Source organism: Cupressus sempervirens, chromosome 10 (genome assembly GCF_028749045.1).
Source record: "Cupressus sempervirens isolate cs-2001-9-10 chromosome 10, ASM2874904v1, whole genome shotgun sequence".
NCBI lineage: Eukaryota > Viridiplantae > Streptophyta > Pinopsida > Cupressales > Cupressaceae > Cupressus > Cupressus sempervirens.
The window spans coordinates 305,784,702-305,803,139 of NC_143127.1; the positions used below are offsets into that span (position 1 = coordinate 305,784,702).

The 18,438-nt window shown below is 33.3% G+C and overlaps 1 pseudogene; it reads left to right on the forward strand.

The window, feature by feature from the left end:
- Positions 1 to 432: 432 nt before the first annotated feature.
- The window catches only part of LOC149533849 (laccase-4-like), a 56,454-nt pseudogene continuing 38,448 nt past the window's right edge, over positions 433 to 18,438 (forward strand).

Sequence of the window (18,438 nt, forward strand, 5' to 3'; positions counted from 1 at the left end):
TTTCCAATAAGAAAAATAAGAGCATTGATTGGTATACCAACATAGGTTTATTGTACTTGTATTTCAAATGACAAGTTCAGAGGACACAAGCTTTACTTGGTTACCACTCCAGATAGAAAGCCCCATCATATCTCCATACGCCGCGAAGATTACATGTGAATTGTGGAAAGTCAAGAAAATGAAATAGATAAATATAGTTGCTAACTGTAAATTCATATGGATTTCTGACTGTGTTAAAATAACAATATTGCCCACCAACCTACCAAAAAAAAGAGAAAGGACGTCACACCTTAGACTTAATCCTTGTATCTATATATACAACGGAAAATAAACAGATTGTCACATCTCGGGCCAAAAATAATTTAGCAAATACTTAATTAGTGCGCTAAGGTTGAGATCAGATACTGAGAGAGGAAATATTTTACAATCCTGGCAATGAAGGCTTTTCATGGCAGCCTCCTACTGCCACTTTTGGCATTATGGCTTACTGTTCAATTTGTATCGGCAAAGCATAACGTGATTACACGGCGCTACAGATTCAACGTGGGTTATATGTTTCTATGGAATAAGTTTAATGTATTATTGTCGGCGAAGGCATTAAATTTATTTTGTTCTATTTTTTTAGTTTCATCCCTGGTCAAAATATTAAAGCCATGATTAGATCTTTTCTCTAAATTCCTGTAGATCCAAATGACAAATGTGACGCGCCTTTGCACTATGAGAGCTCTCTTGACTGTGAATGGGCAGTACTCGGGGCTTGCGATAGTTGCTCAAGAAGGAGATCGCGTGGTTGTGAATGTAACAAATAATGTTAAAAACAACATTAGCATACATTGGCATTTCGTCTTTTGATCCCGCTGCTCACTTATTTGCTTCATAAACATAATATAATATTCTTTCTATCTCTCCTATTGAATTGCTCAGGCATGGAATTCGGCAACTTAGATCTGGATGGGTGGATGGTCCTGCTTATGTCACTCAATGTCCAATTCAAACTAGGAAAAGCTACATGCACAAATACATAGTGTAACGCCTTGTCAAGGGATCCAAAGAATTAATCTAAAGTTTCCTTAAGTTTGGTAGCATTTTCTTTTATTTTTTATTTTTTGAAATATGAAAGTTAAACTATTCACAACATAGTAGCGAAAGCAATAACATCATTCAATTAAAAGTAAACATACATAACAGGTTACATTCTTCAAGGATCCCTTAATGTTGAATCACATCTAAATTAACTAATATTTGTTCTATCTAATTCCACATTCACATGAACTAATAAAAAGTCCAACATTCTTAAAATAATATACTTTTGTTCCAAATGTCCCCTAGTAAATTACATTTCAAAATGCTCTATCATCCACTGTACATGTCACAGGGTATGAAAGCTTAAAAAGAATATACATATGTGAAAATAATGTACATCATCATCCAATACTAATCCATGATGCAACAAAGTAAATGAAACCAAATACAATACATGATACATCATCATAGAAGATATAAACATCCATCATAAAAGTTAACCATATATCATCAAACATAATTGACTAAGTGCATGGTTCCTCCCAATCGTAAATAGCATCATTAAACCATTATGGGCCCTAGCCATCTCTCCGTGCATAACATCCCAAGTTATCGAAGAGATCATCGGTATTATCATAGTAGAAATATCACTCCTAAAACATACTACATCATATGCAGAAAGAAATCTAACATACTACAACATATGCATAAGAGATCTAATCATGCAAAATAAAGCACAAGATAAGTAAAAAACATCATCTATCATATGCTAATCATCAATATAAGGATACGTGTCCACCGTCATAATCCATGAATAGAATGAAGATAGATGCCAACAAAGAATGCTTCAGCCATGGTGTCTCAGACAGATCTCCAATGGTAAGAGTGAAAAAAGCACTACCACTCGACTGTGTGGAACCTAAATGGTCCACTCCCACCGCACAGAGGAGATAATCTCAAGTCCCAAACATGCTATCAAAACACATAGCACAATACTCTCTAAGTCCAGGAATCCTAAAAGTATACTAACTCAAAGGTTCCAATCACAGACCGACATCTAATCCCAGAGGCACAACAAAGACATGTAAGAAACGTACTATGCAAGCAAAAAAGTGTCACCACACAGATCACGCTAGAGTTACCCTGGTAGTCTCTCAATAGACCCTAGCCCCCTAGTGATCCCTATGTGGCTACTAGTATCCTCTCATACTGATGAGGCATACTATGGAATGCAGGGTCGCAATCAAGCATTCTCTCTACTCCCATCCTAGTCTATACTAGCACTCGAGGCATGGGCAATAAAAAATAATTATCTTATTAGTTTCATTTAAGTTAGTATTAGGTGTAATGTTTTCACTTATTAAGCAACTTACAATGAGTTACCCTAGCAGCCACTTAAGGCCCCGACACTACATGTAGATAACCTACCCTAAGCTCATGGAATCATAAATTACAAAATCATCACAGTCCTATACAAGCAACTGAAAAAATACCAAAAGATAATCCACAATAAGAGCATCAAATCTTCATGAGCAACTGAAAAGCATCCATAGATAATCATGACCGCAACAGTTCTCTATTGGCAACTAAAGATATCACTGATAATCACAATATCCATTGGTTCTCAATAAAGCAACCAAAAAGTATCTCAAAGTAATATTGATCGAAGACTCCAAAATAGTCGAGTCAAAACATGTCACAACATGATACCATCAAGATCGGATAAACACTTTAGTCCTATCAAAGTGACTGGAAAGTAATCCAAACACAACTGGTTGATAACTCATAAAAGGTTACATATATCATAGCTTACACAAGAAGACTGAAAACAATATTAATTAACATACCATCACATAATCATGGTTGAGTTAAAAAAAATCGAGATGAAAAGACATCATCATGACATCACAATCATAACCCCTGAGCCTCTGGTAGACGTCCTATAACTGGTCAACAAACTAGTCAACCCAAAAACTCAAAATAAGAAGCATATAAAAAACAAAAATGCAAGCACATGTTTTGGTTTGCTAAAATTACATAGTTGAATAAAGTGTGGAGGTCTTAGTTTTCATTTTCAAATTTAGATATCGAGTGAAAAAATTTGTACATTTTACCTAACCCGTGTATTTTTTTGATAGATAAAAGTATTCTCCCCATAACCCATTAAATCTATATTTTAAGATGTTTCTAAGAGTATATGATATTTGAAATAGACCCCTATCATGATCCAATAAGTCACATTGTAAATTTTAACAAGAATGATTACCAATTTCTCCTTATTATTATCTATCCTTCATAATTGAATTCTATTACATAGTCAAATTAAATATAAGTTTACAATAAAATCTCTATGAGAAAAATTAATTAGTAAAAATAATAAAACTTTTATTAAAATTGCATTAATTATACACACACACACACACACACACACACACACACACACACACACACACACATTAATATAAGTAATAACTAATATTTAAAATTATTAATACTTAATAACAATAATTATTAATAATCTTATATAATAATAAAAAATGATATAACACATATATTTCTTTTAACATATATATTAACCCACGGAAGTACTATGATGAAATAAGTCGCAGACTACCATGACCTGCAGCACTGTCCATACAGAGGCCTACCACGGCACTGCCATGGCAGTGGCCACCGTGTAGCCTTTAATGGCTGCTAGTAGATCCATTGTCGTGGACAGTGACCATTGTTGGGGGTGGGAGGTGATTGCTCGCCCTCACCAATTTAGTATAAAATTTTATTTATTTAACGTTTTCAAAAACATTTCTCTCATATGCGATTCGATTTTATTTTATAAATATTTTCTCACTGCGATTTTTTTAAAATAGGCAGCGTTTAATTAAATTTATATATATGTCTATATGTATATATATATATATATATATATGTTTATGTATATCTATATGTATATATATGTGTGTATATATATGTATATATATGTGTGTGTATATATGTATATATATATAGATATACATATATATATATACACACACATATATATACATATATATACACATATAGGTATATAGATATATACATATATACATATACATACATATATATATGTATATGTATATATGTATATATCTATATACCTATATATCTATATATGTATACATATATACATATATGTATATGTATATATGTATATATATGTATATATCATATATATATACATATATACATATAGATATATGTATATATGTATATCTATATATATACATACATATATATATATATGTATATATGTATATCTATATATATACATACATACATATATATATACATACATACATACATACATACATACATACATATATATATATATATATATATATATATATATATACACACACGTAGATTGTTACTAAGCACTACAACATTTTTATAATAAACATATATATGTGTGTGTGTATGTATGTATGTATGTATGTATATGTATATATATGTATACAGATTTGTATATTTTAAAAAGAGAACATATACATAGTTTTTAAACAAAAAGGACTTTCTAATTCTATAAGTTAAGAATTTTTCCTATAATGTTCGTTCTCTAAATTGACCTATTAATCCTTTTAATAGGTTTTGTTGATAAGCATTTTTAACCCTAATTCCATATATTTCTCAAATCTACACGTGTGGAATTTTTTCATATAGAAATTTAACTACCCATGACAAGAATGCATACAACCAAGATATTCAACACATGAAATCCTCAGAAAGCATTCAGAAGACACGAAGAAGACAAGAAGTGCAAGAAGTGAAAATAACATATGCAAAATCACAAGTGTCTACCTGGACACTAATGCTAAATCACTTCTCCTCAGAAACTATAAAGCAAGCTCGTTCCTTCTCCAATGTTCCCAGGTCCTCCAAATGCGCTACCTGAGCTTCTAGGAGTGCCTGAATATAAAGAACTCTCAGGAAGCACCTAGAATGTTTCTAGAAACAACCAGTAGATGAGATAAGCGTTGAAAAATAAGCACAAGCTTTTTCCAACCTTCTAGATGAGTCACAAGGTTGTAGACACCATGTGCTTAATTTGTGCGCTAACTCCTCTGTTGTAGACACATGTGCATTCAAGAGGTGCACTTACTCCTAGATAGACTTATAACTTTCATTTTAATTCTTTTATCATTATTTTTATTATTATTTATTTATTATTATTTTTATCATTATTAATTTTAATTTCTTTTATTTAATTCTTTTTCTCAATTAATTCCTATTTAATTAATTAAAATCAAAATATCAAAAGATCATGATATTATATTAATTTTCTCCAAAATTATTAAATTATTAATTAAATCTTTTAATTTTAGAATTAATTAATAGAAAATTCACCATAGGCCTCCAAGATAAAATATGAAAACCCATGAAAGAACAATTCACATAAAATCAGTCTAAAGGGTTAAAATCATGAATTATGTCATTCGACACATTCATAAGGTAAAATATCTCAGACACTTGTCCTACCTCTCTAGGACAAATGGTTTTAAAAGTTTAAGATTTGGACTTGAGAATTTATTTCCCCTCTCTTACCATTGAGATAATGCAATAGGGTATGCTCATCCTAGCAATTCATGGAAGTCGATACTAGGTACCTGCAACCTGCATAAAATCCATGCATGTACATACAATATATAAATATGCTAAGCTAAATAGGCAATGGCAAGAAGTGGTGCATTGTGTAGATCTCGACTAGCAGGTGACTACGACTCCCTTAACCACATCAGAAACGCCATACATAAAGAGAACAAACATGCACACCATAGACATGCAAGTATGGGGTAAGTATCCATAACAAAATACATGTGATAATAAACCATCTAACTAATCATCATCACTAACTGAAAATAATGTAATAATCATCATGCATACATGAAATATAGAGTCTAAATAATCTCATCACATATCAACTAAATCCATAACACAATATCTAATAGTCTCAAAACAATGCTACTAACACAAAACTAGTTTAACAGAGTTCGACCATGATAGCAACAATGTATCTAGAAAAGTGTAAACGAGGGTAGGCACTACATCCACTCACCCTAGGATTAGGCTTACTCTTGGAAGCCTAGAAACAAGTAGGGATATAAATCCCATAATCTAGCTACATCCTCCCATGTAGCTGAAGAGTCATTAGTAGGATCCCATTGGACCCTTACCTGCTCTATGGTTCGACCCCTGAGGGTCAACTCTCATTGCTCCAGAATACGAACCGGCTCTAAAGCCAGCTACCCATCCTCTACCTGCAATGCATTCCAATCAAGAACATGTACTACATTAGGGATATACTGCCTAAGTACTAAAACATGAAAAACATCATGAATGTGAGCTAGGCTAGGTGGTAAAGCAAGGTGATAAGAAACTGGGTCAATCCTCTCAAAAATCTCGAATGGTGCCACAAAGCAAGGTGCTAGCTTTGAACCCTTTTCGTATTTAATCGAGCTCTTTCATGGACACACTCTCAAGAATACCTTGTCTCCCATAACAAACTACTTATCTGTCCTATGTGCATCAGCATACTTTTTCTGTCTATCCTGTGCCATAGTCAAGTGCTCATAGATACGCACTACCTATTGCTCCATATCATGAAGCATCTCAGGACCCAACAAGATGCGATCCTCAAGACTATCCTAGCTCAAGGGTGTATGACAAGGTCATCCATATAAAGCCTGAAATGGTGCCATGCTAATAGAACTATGATACCCATTGTTGTAAGAAAACTCCACTAGGTAGAGATGGTCCTCCCAATGTGTCTTCTTATCCATCACATACATGCTTAACATATCTTCCAAAAACTTGATTCACCCTCTCTATCAGACCATCTGTCTCTGGGTGATATGCCAAACTAAATTTCAATTGTACTTCAAGTTCATGTTGTAGCAATGTCCAAAATGCAGATGTGAATACAAGATCCCTATCTGAAATGATCTTTCAGGGAATACCATGTAGTCTCACAATGTCACGCATAAAGACATTAGCTATAGAAGCTGTTGTGTAGGAAGACCTGATTGGTGAAAAATATACCACCTTAGTCAATCGATCAACGGTGACCATGATAGCATCATGATGACGAGCAGTCATAGGTAATCCTTCTATGAAGTCCATAGAGATAATGTCTCACTTCTATGAAGGAATGATATTTGGTTGCAAAAGTCCTACTAGATGCTGGTGTTCTACCTTGACTCTCTAATACTCAAGAAACCTAGCCACATAATCAGCAATGTCTCGCTTCATCCCGGACCAATAGAATAAATGTCGCAAATCAGCATGCATCTTCTGCAACTTATTTAATCGTAGTACTATTGTAGTTTAATATATATGTTAAAAGAAATATATGTGTTGTATGATTTTTTATTATTATATAAGATTATTAATAATTATTGTTATTAAGTATTAATAATTTTAAATATTAGTTATTATTTATATTAATAAATATACATATATATATATATGTGTATATAAATATAAATATAAATATATATATATGTGTGTGTATATAAATATAAATATAAATATATATGTATATGTATATAAATATAAATATGTGTGTGTGTGTGTGTGTGTGTGTGTGTGTGTAAATATAACTATATAAATATAAATATATATATATATATATAAAATACAATTTTAATAAAACTTTTCTTATTTTTAATAATTGATTTTTCTCATAGAGATTTAATTGTAAAATTATATTTAATTTGACTGTGTAATGGAATTCAATTATGAAGGATAGATAATAATAAGGAGAAATTGGTAATCATTCTTGTTAAAATTTCCAATGTGACTTATTGGAACACGATAGGGGTCTATTTCAAATATCGTATACTCTTAGAAACATCTTAAAATATAGATCTAATGGGTTATGGGGAGAATACTTTTATCTATCAAACAAATACACAGGTAAGGTAAAATGTACAAATTTCTCCACTTGAGATCTAAATTTGAGAATGAAAACTGAGACCTCTGCACTTTATTCAACTACGTAATTTTAGCAAACCAAAACATGTGCTTGCATTTGTTTTTTCTCTATGCTTCTTCTTTTTGGGTTGACTAGTTTGTTGACTAGTTATAGGACGTCTACCAGAGGCTCGAGGGTTATGATTGTGATGTCATGATGATGTCTTTTGATCTCGATCTTTTTTTAACTCAACCATGATTATGTGATGGCATGCCAATTAATATTCTTTTCAGTCTTCTTGTGTAAGCTATGATATATGTAACCTTTTATGAGTTATCGATCAGTTGTGTTTGGATTACTTTCCAGTCACTTTGATAGGACTGAAATGTTTATCTGATCTTAATGATTGTTTTGACTCAACTATTTTGGAGTCTTCGATCAGTATTACTTTGAGATACTTTTTGGTTGCTTGTTGAGAACCAATGGATATTGTGATTAGTAGTGATATTTTCAGTTGCCAATAGAGAACTATTGTGCTCATGATTATCTATGGATACTTTTCAATTGCTCATGGACATTTGATGCTCTTATTGTGGATTATCTTTTGATATTTTTCTAGTCACTTGTATAGGACTGTAGTGATTTTGTGATTTATGATTCCATGAGCCTAGGGTAGGTTATCTACATGTAGTGTCAGGAAGTGACTTGCAATGGGGGCCGGGGCCCTAAGTGGTTATCAGGGTAACTCATTGTAAGTTGTTTAATAAGTGAAAAAATTACACCTAATACTGACTTAAATGAACCTAAAAATATAATTATTTGTTCTTGTCCATGCCTTGAGTGCTAGTATAGACTAGGATGGGAGTAGAGAGAATGTTTGGTTGCGACCTTTCATTCCGTAGTATGCCTCATCAGTATGAGAGGATAGTAGTGGCCACATAGGGATCACTAAGGGGTCGGGGTCTATTGAGAGACTACCAAGGTAACTCTAGCATGATCCGTGTGATTACACTTTCTCACATGTATAGTAGGTTTCCTACATGTCTTTGTTGTGCCTCTGGCATTAGATGTAGGTTTGTGATTGGAACCTTTGAGTTAGTATACTTTTAAGATTCCTAGACTTAGAGAGTATTGTGCTATGTGTTTTGATAGCCTATTTGAGGCTTGAGATTATCTCCTCAACGTGGTGGGAGTGGACAATTTAAGTTCCATGTGGTCAGGTGGTAGTGCTTTTTTTACTCTTACCATTTGAGATCTATCTAAGACACCATGGCTGAAGCATTCTTTGTTGACATTTATCTTCATTCTGTTCATGGATTATGATGGTGGACATGTATCCTTATATTGATGATTAGCATATGATAGATGATGTTTTTTACTTATCTTATGCTTTATTTTGCATGATTAGATTTCTTATGCATATGTTGTAGTATGTTAGATTTCTTTCTGCATATGATGTAGTATGTTTTAGGAGTGGCATTCCTACTATGATAATATTGATGATCTCTTCAGTAACTTGGGATGTTATGCATGGAGGGATGGCTAGGGCCCACGATGGTCTAATGATGTTATTTATAGTTGGGAGGAACTGTGCACTTAGTCAATTATGTTTGATGACATATGGTTAACTTTTATGATGGATATTTATATCTTCTATGATGATGTATCATGTATGGTATTTGGTTTCATTTACTTTGTTGCATCATGGGTTAGTATAGGATGATGATGTACTTTATTTTCACATATGCATATTCTTTTTAAGCTTTCATACCCTATGACATGTACAGTGGATGATAGAGCATTCTAAAATGTAATTTACTAAGGGATATTTGGAACAAAAGTATATTGTTTTAAGAACATTGGACTTTTTATTATTTCATGTGGATGTGGAATTAGATAGAACCAATATTAGTTAATTTAGATGTGATTCAACATTAAGGGATCCTTGAAGAATGTAACTTGTTATGTATGTTTACTTTCAGTTGAATGATGTTATTGCTTTCGCTGCTATGTTGTGAATAGTTTAACTTTCATATTTCAAAAATAAAATGCTACCAAACTTAATGAAACTTTAGGTTAATTATTTGGATCCCTTGGTGGGGCATTACACATAGTGAAAAGGAAGAGAGGAACATTGTGGTGGCATGCCCACATCTCATGGTTGCAAGCAAGCTTACATGGGCCCATTATCATCTACCCTAAAAAGAATGCTTCTTACCCATTCCCTCACCCACACCAAGAAGTGCCCATTGTTTTTGGTACACCCTTTCAACACTCGTAGACAATATCTTTAACATCAACTTTTCTATTACATCAGGTCTCTTTAATGAAAAAGCCTATCTTTTGGTTACAAATTGTAGGGGAGTGGTGGAATGCAAACATTGAGACTGTTATCAATCAAGTAATGCAAAGTGGTGAGCAAGTGAATGTGTCAGATGCATATAACATCAATGGACTCCCTCGGCTTATGTACAACTACTCTGCCAATGGTGAGTATAGGTAGTTAAAAATGGATGAAACATAAAGAGACCAATGTTCATTTTTTTAAATGAGAGTGTAACAACAAATATAATGTTTACTCATGTACAATATAGATACATTCAGGTTCAAAGTGATCCCTGGGAAAACTTACTTACTTCATTTATTTAATGCTACACTTAATAGTGACTTGTTTTTCGCAATTGCCTATCATACACTAACTATAGTAGAAGCAGACGTTGTGTATGTCAAGCCATTTCAAACTAGTGTTATTCTAATCACTCCTGGTTAGACTACCAACGTCCTCTTGACAGCAATGTCTCAGCCACCCAATGCGACATTCCTCATTTTTGCTGGCCCTTTTCCTACGAGAATAACAGCTTTTGACAACTCAACCAATGTTGGAGTTTTAGAGTATGTTTCCAATGTTAATTCCTCCTACCTTCCCATGATGAAGCCTATGCTTCCAGCCCCGAATGATACCTCATTTTCTGCCAACTTCAGCCAAAAGAGGAGAAGCCTAAGCAATCCAAAATTTCCAGCAGCAACTATTCCTCAGAAGGTGGATAAATAGTTCTTCTTCATAGTTGGGTTGAGGTTGAACCCATGCCCACAAGGACAAACATGTCAAGGTCCCAACAGTACCAAGTCTGCAGCCTCCATTAACAACATTTCCTTCATTCTTCCCTCCATCACTCTTCTTCAAGCCTACTACTTCAACCAGTCCATTGGAATTTACAATACTACTTTTCCTGACAATCCACCTTTTCCTTTCAACTACACAGGCACACCGCCCAACAACACACAAACACTCAATGACACGAGGGTCAAAGTGCTTTCCTTCAACACCAATGTTCAGCTTGTTCTGTAGGACACCAATATTTTGACCTTCGAGAGCCATCCTCTGCATCTGGATAGCTTCAACTTCTTTATCGTGGGTATGGGTAATGGAAACTACAATGCAAACACTGACCCAGCTAGCTTTAATCTCGTGGATCCTCTCGAGAGAAACACAGTTGGAGTTCCCAGTGGAGGATGGGTGGCTCTTAGATTCCTAGTCGACAATCCAGGTATGGTGATATTGTTATTAAAATTTGATCGTCTCAAACTTTTTGATCTATATTTCACGAATAATAGTTTACATTAACATTCATTTGTTTCTACATATTACTGTGATTAGGTAATACTAATTTCAATCACTTATTTAAGGTTTATTCATGTAAACTTATGTGTGTTTAATTATAAGAGTATGGTTGATGCATTGTCATCTCGGGCTGCATACCAGTTGGGGATTGAAGATGGCATGGGTCATTTTAAATGGAAATGGAGGTAGATCACAATCTGTTCTTCCACTACCCAAAGATCTTCCTTGCTATTGATCTCTTCACTTATGTCTTCAAATTCATGGTGCAATGTGTGCTTAGTTTTCTAAATTTCACTGTTACCATTTTTGTGCTTGTTCAACATAGTGGCAGAAGAAGAAATAGACTATTAATGTGTCTTTTCTCCAAAGAAGAAAGAGACTATTTAGGTCTCTTTTCTCTAATATGCTAGACAGAAGAATGTGCATTAGTGTAACAATAGTATAAGACTTGTATTCTATAATAAGGGCACTTTATGAAAATGCTAGTATGGCTTTCCAATTTACAGGATGAATATACTCTCTAATGGCATTAAGAGTTATATGAAACTTTATACTATTAAGGTATTATGTTGATTGTTAAAATAAAAATAAAAGTGGTGTCTATTTTATTTTTCATGTCTTAATATATTGTTTAATGGTATTTATTTTAATTTATATTTTCTAAATTTTAAATAAAATATATATATTTATATATATTTGAAAAATAAATATAAAATTTCATTACGATTTAATCATATTTATAAACTATTTAGTCTTTTATTTATTAAATTAAAATAAATAACAAATAAAGTGATCAAGCTTAACTTTATTGAAAATTATTAGTCTGAACTAATGTTTTCACTAGAAGCATTCAATTTATTTGCATGAGAGACAGATTTTAAAATCTAAAGTTTTGATAAAGATTTTTTTTTTAATCTACTTATGAAGTATAATTTCTTATTTTTTATTGGCTGGGAACAATTTTACTAGGGTTATTTTCTTTTTCTAATTGCAAAAATAATAAAAATTGTGATAGGATGAATTTATTACATTTTCAGTGTTGGTGTTCTAAAACTATCGAACAACAAAATGTTCAATACCAAAATAATATCTCTCACACAATCTAAGGATTAGCCAATTCCTATTAACAATTATATGTGCAAACCATTTGGACCCAACTTCAACAAAACCAAGGGTGGTTTTCTACTCTTTAGGCTCTGCAAAACCAGGGTGGGTATACCGAGGGATGATTCAAGAGTAGAAAATATTGTATGAGAATTATTTTAGTTTCATTTTGATTCTCATTTCAAATCCTCAAATACGTGCATAATTCTTGACAATTTGGTAAAAACATCCCATATAATAGATTTGGCCAAAAAAATTCTATAGATTTGCACATGTTCTCAGTAATAGTGGCTAACTAAAGGTAAAACATTCTATGCAAACAAGTATCGACCAACTTTGAAGATCTTCAGGAAATAAAATTGAAATTGATTATAATTCAACATTTGAAACCCATTTATGACATACTTCTCTTTCAATTGAATTAATTTTGACCATTGCCTAATCCATTAGTGTTCAGAGTCTACTACAAATCCTCAGATCTAATTTGTTTCCTTAAAAAAAATATTATCAGCAATTCTTATTAGAATTCATCATTCAAAACATCCTTCTTAATACTATAGCAGCCTTATCTAGTTCATCAAAGCTTTTACTTAATCCATTGAACTAATAGCAGTGGTGAACATATATACAACCTAAATGGATTGCATTCAATTGCACAAGACTTTACTCATACAATATCAAGATAACTAAGTAACTAAAAGGAGACAAAATTCAAAAAGAACTAATATGGGGACAACTCATAATTTGTATTCATTTTCTTTGAAAATTGTATACATTTGCAGTAACTTAGAATGACCTTAGGAAGAAACACAAAGATCATTCTATATTAATGCATTCTCAAGAACTAATAGAGATGATACATCATAAAACTTGCTCAAACATTGGACCGAAAACAAACTAAGTATTACTAATAGTATTAGAAATTGGACCCTTTCTCTAGCCCTAAAATCTCACTTATATAGTGTGAGATGCAACAACCTTTAGGCTAAGAGAAATTTACAGGTGTCTTTTACAAGAGATATTTACATACACCCATCACAAAATGAAAAAATGTGAGTAATAAAAAGACTTATACATCAAACATTCCTTTTGTGGGCCCCTTTCTATTACATCCATTGGAATCGAAAAAGTACAATGATTTGATGCTTCTATCATTCCGATTCCTTAGAATAAGTGACCACGAGGCTTGAAAGTGATGTGTCCTCTTTAGTTACCTACAAGTTTACTTTAACTTGGGGATTTTCTCTATCTTCATCATCAACTGTTAAAGTAACAGTCACACTTGCATCATCTTCTACCTTGTCATCTTCTTACATCTGCTCTATAGACATGAATTTATCTTTCCACTCATTATAAGTAGTATCATCTAGCCAATCAAAATTTAGAACCTCCCTTTGTACAGTTATTAAAGAATTTGCAACTACCTCTATATCAACAAGGTTTTTCCTGACATCTTTATAAAATAACTGTACTTTTACCAGCTCCTCATTTGTCCTTGCCCACAACAAATGACCAGTCTCATTAATGATTTTATTCATCCTTTCAAAAAGAATTTCATCTAATTCTCTTTTTCACTCTTCCTTTTCCTTCACTTCATCAATGGTCTTTAAAGCACAAGGAAACAAATCAAACTTCTCTACAATATACTTGGAAAAACAAATAATTAATCTTTTTTGAAAAGAATCTTGTTTGTCATCAAAACCTTGTAATTTATTTAGCAAATCAAATATTTGTTCTATTTGATGACATGGTAGTTGAATGACAGATATACACATGGTAGTGATATCTTTATTTGTTTTTGTCCTTTTCTGCATAAGGGGTTTGAAACTACCCTCATTTCTCTTTAATTCATCCTTAATAGCTACAATCTTTTTCAATCAGTCAAAAAATGATGGCCATTCAATTCTATCTACCAAATACTTGACACCCTGCCTCAATTTTTCTTCATACTGATCATTTAGTTCCACATGCAATGAATATAATTTATTCTTTTCTTCTTCAAATTCCTCTATAGTGTAGAACTGTGGCCTTTCTAGGGTATCTGGTACTTCAACAATTGGAGTGGACTTGAAAGGTTCAATAGTTGGCCTAGGGGCGTATGCAGTCCTTGGTTTACTAGTTTCTTATACTTTTCTCTTCCCAAGTACCTTCTCCATTTGAGATAGTTTGTTCTCTAATGATTGTATCTACATACCCCTCTCCTCATATGCTTTCAAAACTTCTTCAAACCTAGCATTGAGTTGGGAAAATCTATCTTCTTCCTGGCCAAATAAAACACTAGCAAATTTTAACATTTTTTAGGCCATTCCTATTATCTACTTACTGCTTACCTCACCAGCCCTAAAAATTGTCAATGCACTAGTATGTTGTGCAGTAGAGATTTCCTGCATTGTGGTCTTGTCTCTTTTTTCAATTGAACATATAACAAGGGCTTGGTGGTCATCACTAAACCTGACTCCCCTATGAGCCTATAATATCTCTTCCTTAGTCTTAAACTACACATCCTTTTCTTTCCTTACTGAATCAAAAACTATGGCATTCACTATATCCCATTCAGGTAAAATAGGACTCCTGACTATCTAACTACTTGCCTTTTGACCTCAGGTGTAAATTGAGAAAAATCATTCAAAAACTTAGATTTTACCTCTTCTTTAATAACAGAGTCTGATTTATCAAGTTTCTCTACCTTTATCTTTTCACAAGTCTTCTCAAAATTTCATATATTTAGCCTCCATAAAAATTGTGCAAATGCCCTAGACTTCACAAAATATTCATCATTAATAAACCTCTCAGAGGCTTGGGAAACTATTTGATCAATTTCCTTACCTTGGTAATCAGTAATAGTTAAATCCAAGGAAGGTGTAGGTGGTTCTTGTGGCTTTCCAATCTCCAAATCTATGGAGGTAACAATTGCATCTTCCTCTCCACCAATTTGTCTAAGCTACTCTCTTAGAGGTGTTTCATCATCAATTTTGATTGGAGATTAGCTTGGGGAATATTATTCCATTTGAGAAGAACACCCTTGCTCTAAATTTTGTCTTTTTGGAGCACAAGTTGTAGGTAGGCTTTTTGGCCTTGGTCTCTATTGAGGAGGAACTTGTTCTACATTCTGGATCATTACATATCCTACCCTTTTCTATAAATTGTACTGACTCAGAGACACCATATTTCTATTGTTTATTCTCCTCTGCAACTCTACAGCCTTGTCTAGATAAGCCTGGGCATATGCATCCTTCTTCTCATTCATGGCTTGTGTTATCACAGCAAAATTATTCATCAATGCCTACATCTTCGCTCCCCAACATTTCTTATCTTTCAATGGATCATAATGGGGTTCAAAAGCATTAATGAATTCTAAGGTTTTGCTAAGTACTATCCATTTCTCCTTTCTCAATTCTTGTTCTTGCAAAGTAAAAACATTTCTAATCACATCCTTTGGGTAGTAAACTTGTTGCACCATTCAGGAAGCTTTTATTGTCTCTCTTAAGAGGTCATAGAATCCTTTAGGATCAATAAACTTGGCATGAAATTTTGCCATGTTATATTTATCTAAGAACAAATTCAAATGCTTCCACCCTTTCCTTACAAAAACAAAATCATGTGCCAGAGTAACAATAGAAAAAAATGTACCCTTCTTAGGCAACTCCCTCTCATCTATAGTTCTTATTTGCCAAAACATCTTAGCTATTCCTATCTTCAAAGGCACATGAAATGGTAGCACACGAGGCTTTCCATGGAAGCCATATACTCTTATCACTATTCAAACATTATAGGGAATTATATCCCCCCAATTATGACTAACCAATAGCCCTTTTGCATTGTCCTTATGTTTGACCAATTCTAATAGTTCTTATGGAATTCTAGGGCTATCTCCTCTCAAAAGCAATCTAAGCTTTGATGCAAAATATCTGTCAAACCTCACATAATTGGCATCTCTAACTTCTGAGGTCATATCCACACTTCACAAGTATATTGGATTCCTCTCTCCATTTCTAGTTGTTTCCAACTCCATACCCTTAGAAAAGAAGGCAAGTCCCTTATAGAAACATACATACATGAGCAATGAATACCAACATAAAGGTTTATCCACTTTTCCCCTTGCTATCCCCACCAAATTGTTGTGAATTTCCTTTGCAAGAAAAGCAACAAAATCTAGAATAGTGCTCATTCCAAATTGAAGAGTTTGAGCCATTATGAGGATAATTGAGCCTAGGATTTGTTGAGCTTCATCCATTCCAAAAATCTTACAAAGAGAAATATATAATGCCTAAGCCCTAGGGTTAAAATGTCTTTTCAAGTAATGGCTCGGGTGTGCTAATAGTAATTACAAACAAGGTGTCAACTTTAGCAACATGCTCCTACAATGGTCCTATCCCTAGGTATATTCTTTGTGCATCATATCTTGCATGCAAATCATCCATATCAATGATCTCATGCACAGTGTGGTTAGGGTTAAGGTTAAAAGCTTCACTGAATAGCTCAGGGAAAACCCTAAAAAGATTCACTCTAAAATGATTCTTCATCCACCCTGTAATAGGATCATATTTCTTAGCTAGGTCAGTCAATAGATCACTATCAAAGAAAATTGTAGGGACTATTAATCTTCCAATGTTGAATTCCTAGAAATTGCTCATGGGGGTATCTAAATTCCTTTTTGCAAACCATTTTTTGAACAATTGCAAACCTCCCATAGATACTTGGTCGTCTCTTACCCAGTTTGCCCTATCATAGAAACCCTTAGTGACAAGTACCCTAGGGTTCTTAGGATTGAGCTCCCTACCTTTAGTTATTTCATTTACTGATAAGGGAAATTGTTCTAGGAAATCGTCATGCACAACCCTCTTTAAATAATTAATTTTCCTAGAAAATTCCTTTTGTGGAGGCATTTTTAAAATTTCACACTCTTACAACAAGAAATTCTGGATTTCTTATGGTCACATGTTACTTACTCACTAAATTTACCCTTCTTTCTCTGCAATTTTCTCTGCAAATTTGCTAAAACCCTTGAGAAATTATGTTCCCTAGCTCTAGAAATCCTTTCACTCTGAGAAAATTTGCAATTGTGTGCTTCAATAATGGCAAATTTTCATATTATACTAGTGCATTTAGGTCGCATGAAGGAAACTTTGAATCATATTAATTCCTATAACCATTAGTTTTGTGTTATATTTCAAATTTGAATTTGACCTGTCGATCTCTGAAAGATTGGATGGTTTTATTTCAAAAAGTAAAATGCCTTAAAAAATTTTAGAGCCCCCAACCACATGTCAAAAGGGCACTTTCCCGCATTATTTAAAAACCTTGCATCTTCTTATTGTGGGAAAGTGCTCTTCATTGATCCTACATAGATCGACGGTGAGTCTAAAACTTTTTATTTGATGGCCTACTCAGCTAGCTTGACCAATAGAATATCATCTTTTAATCAATGTGCTCTGACAGATTTGACTGTGGCATTTAGAGTTTCAATGCCCATGACATCACCACTTGTAACTTGGCATACTTGTCGCCTACCACCAATGAGCTCTCTTTACTTCATCTAACCTTTCCAGCATGGCATGATTCAGCATTCCTTTTAAGTCTTGGTCCCATTGTGCCTACTTTCTTGCATTATTTAAATGTTGAGAAAGTCCATATTGCGGGTAAGCACTAACCCTAGATCTTATTTAAATCTACGGTGATCAAAAATCTTCTGTAACTATATACTTAGTCAACTGGATAGACCAATGAGGAACTTCCTTTATAT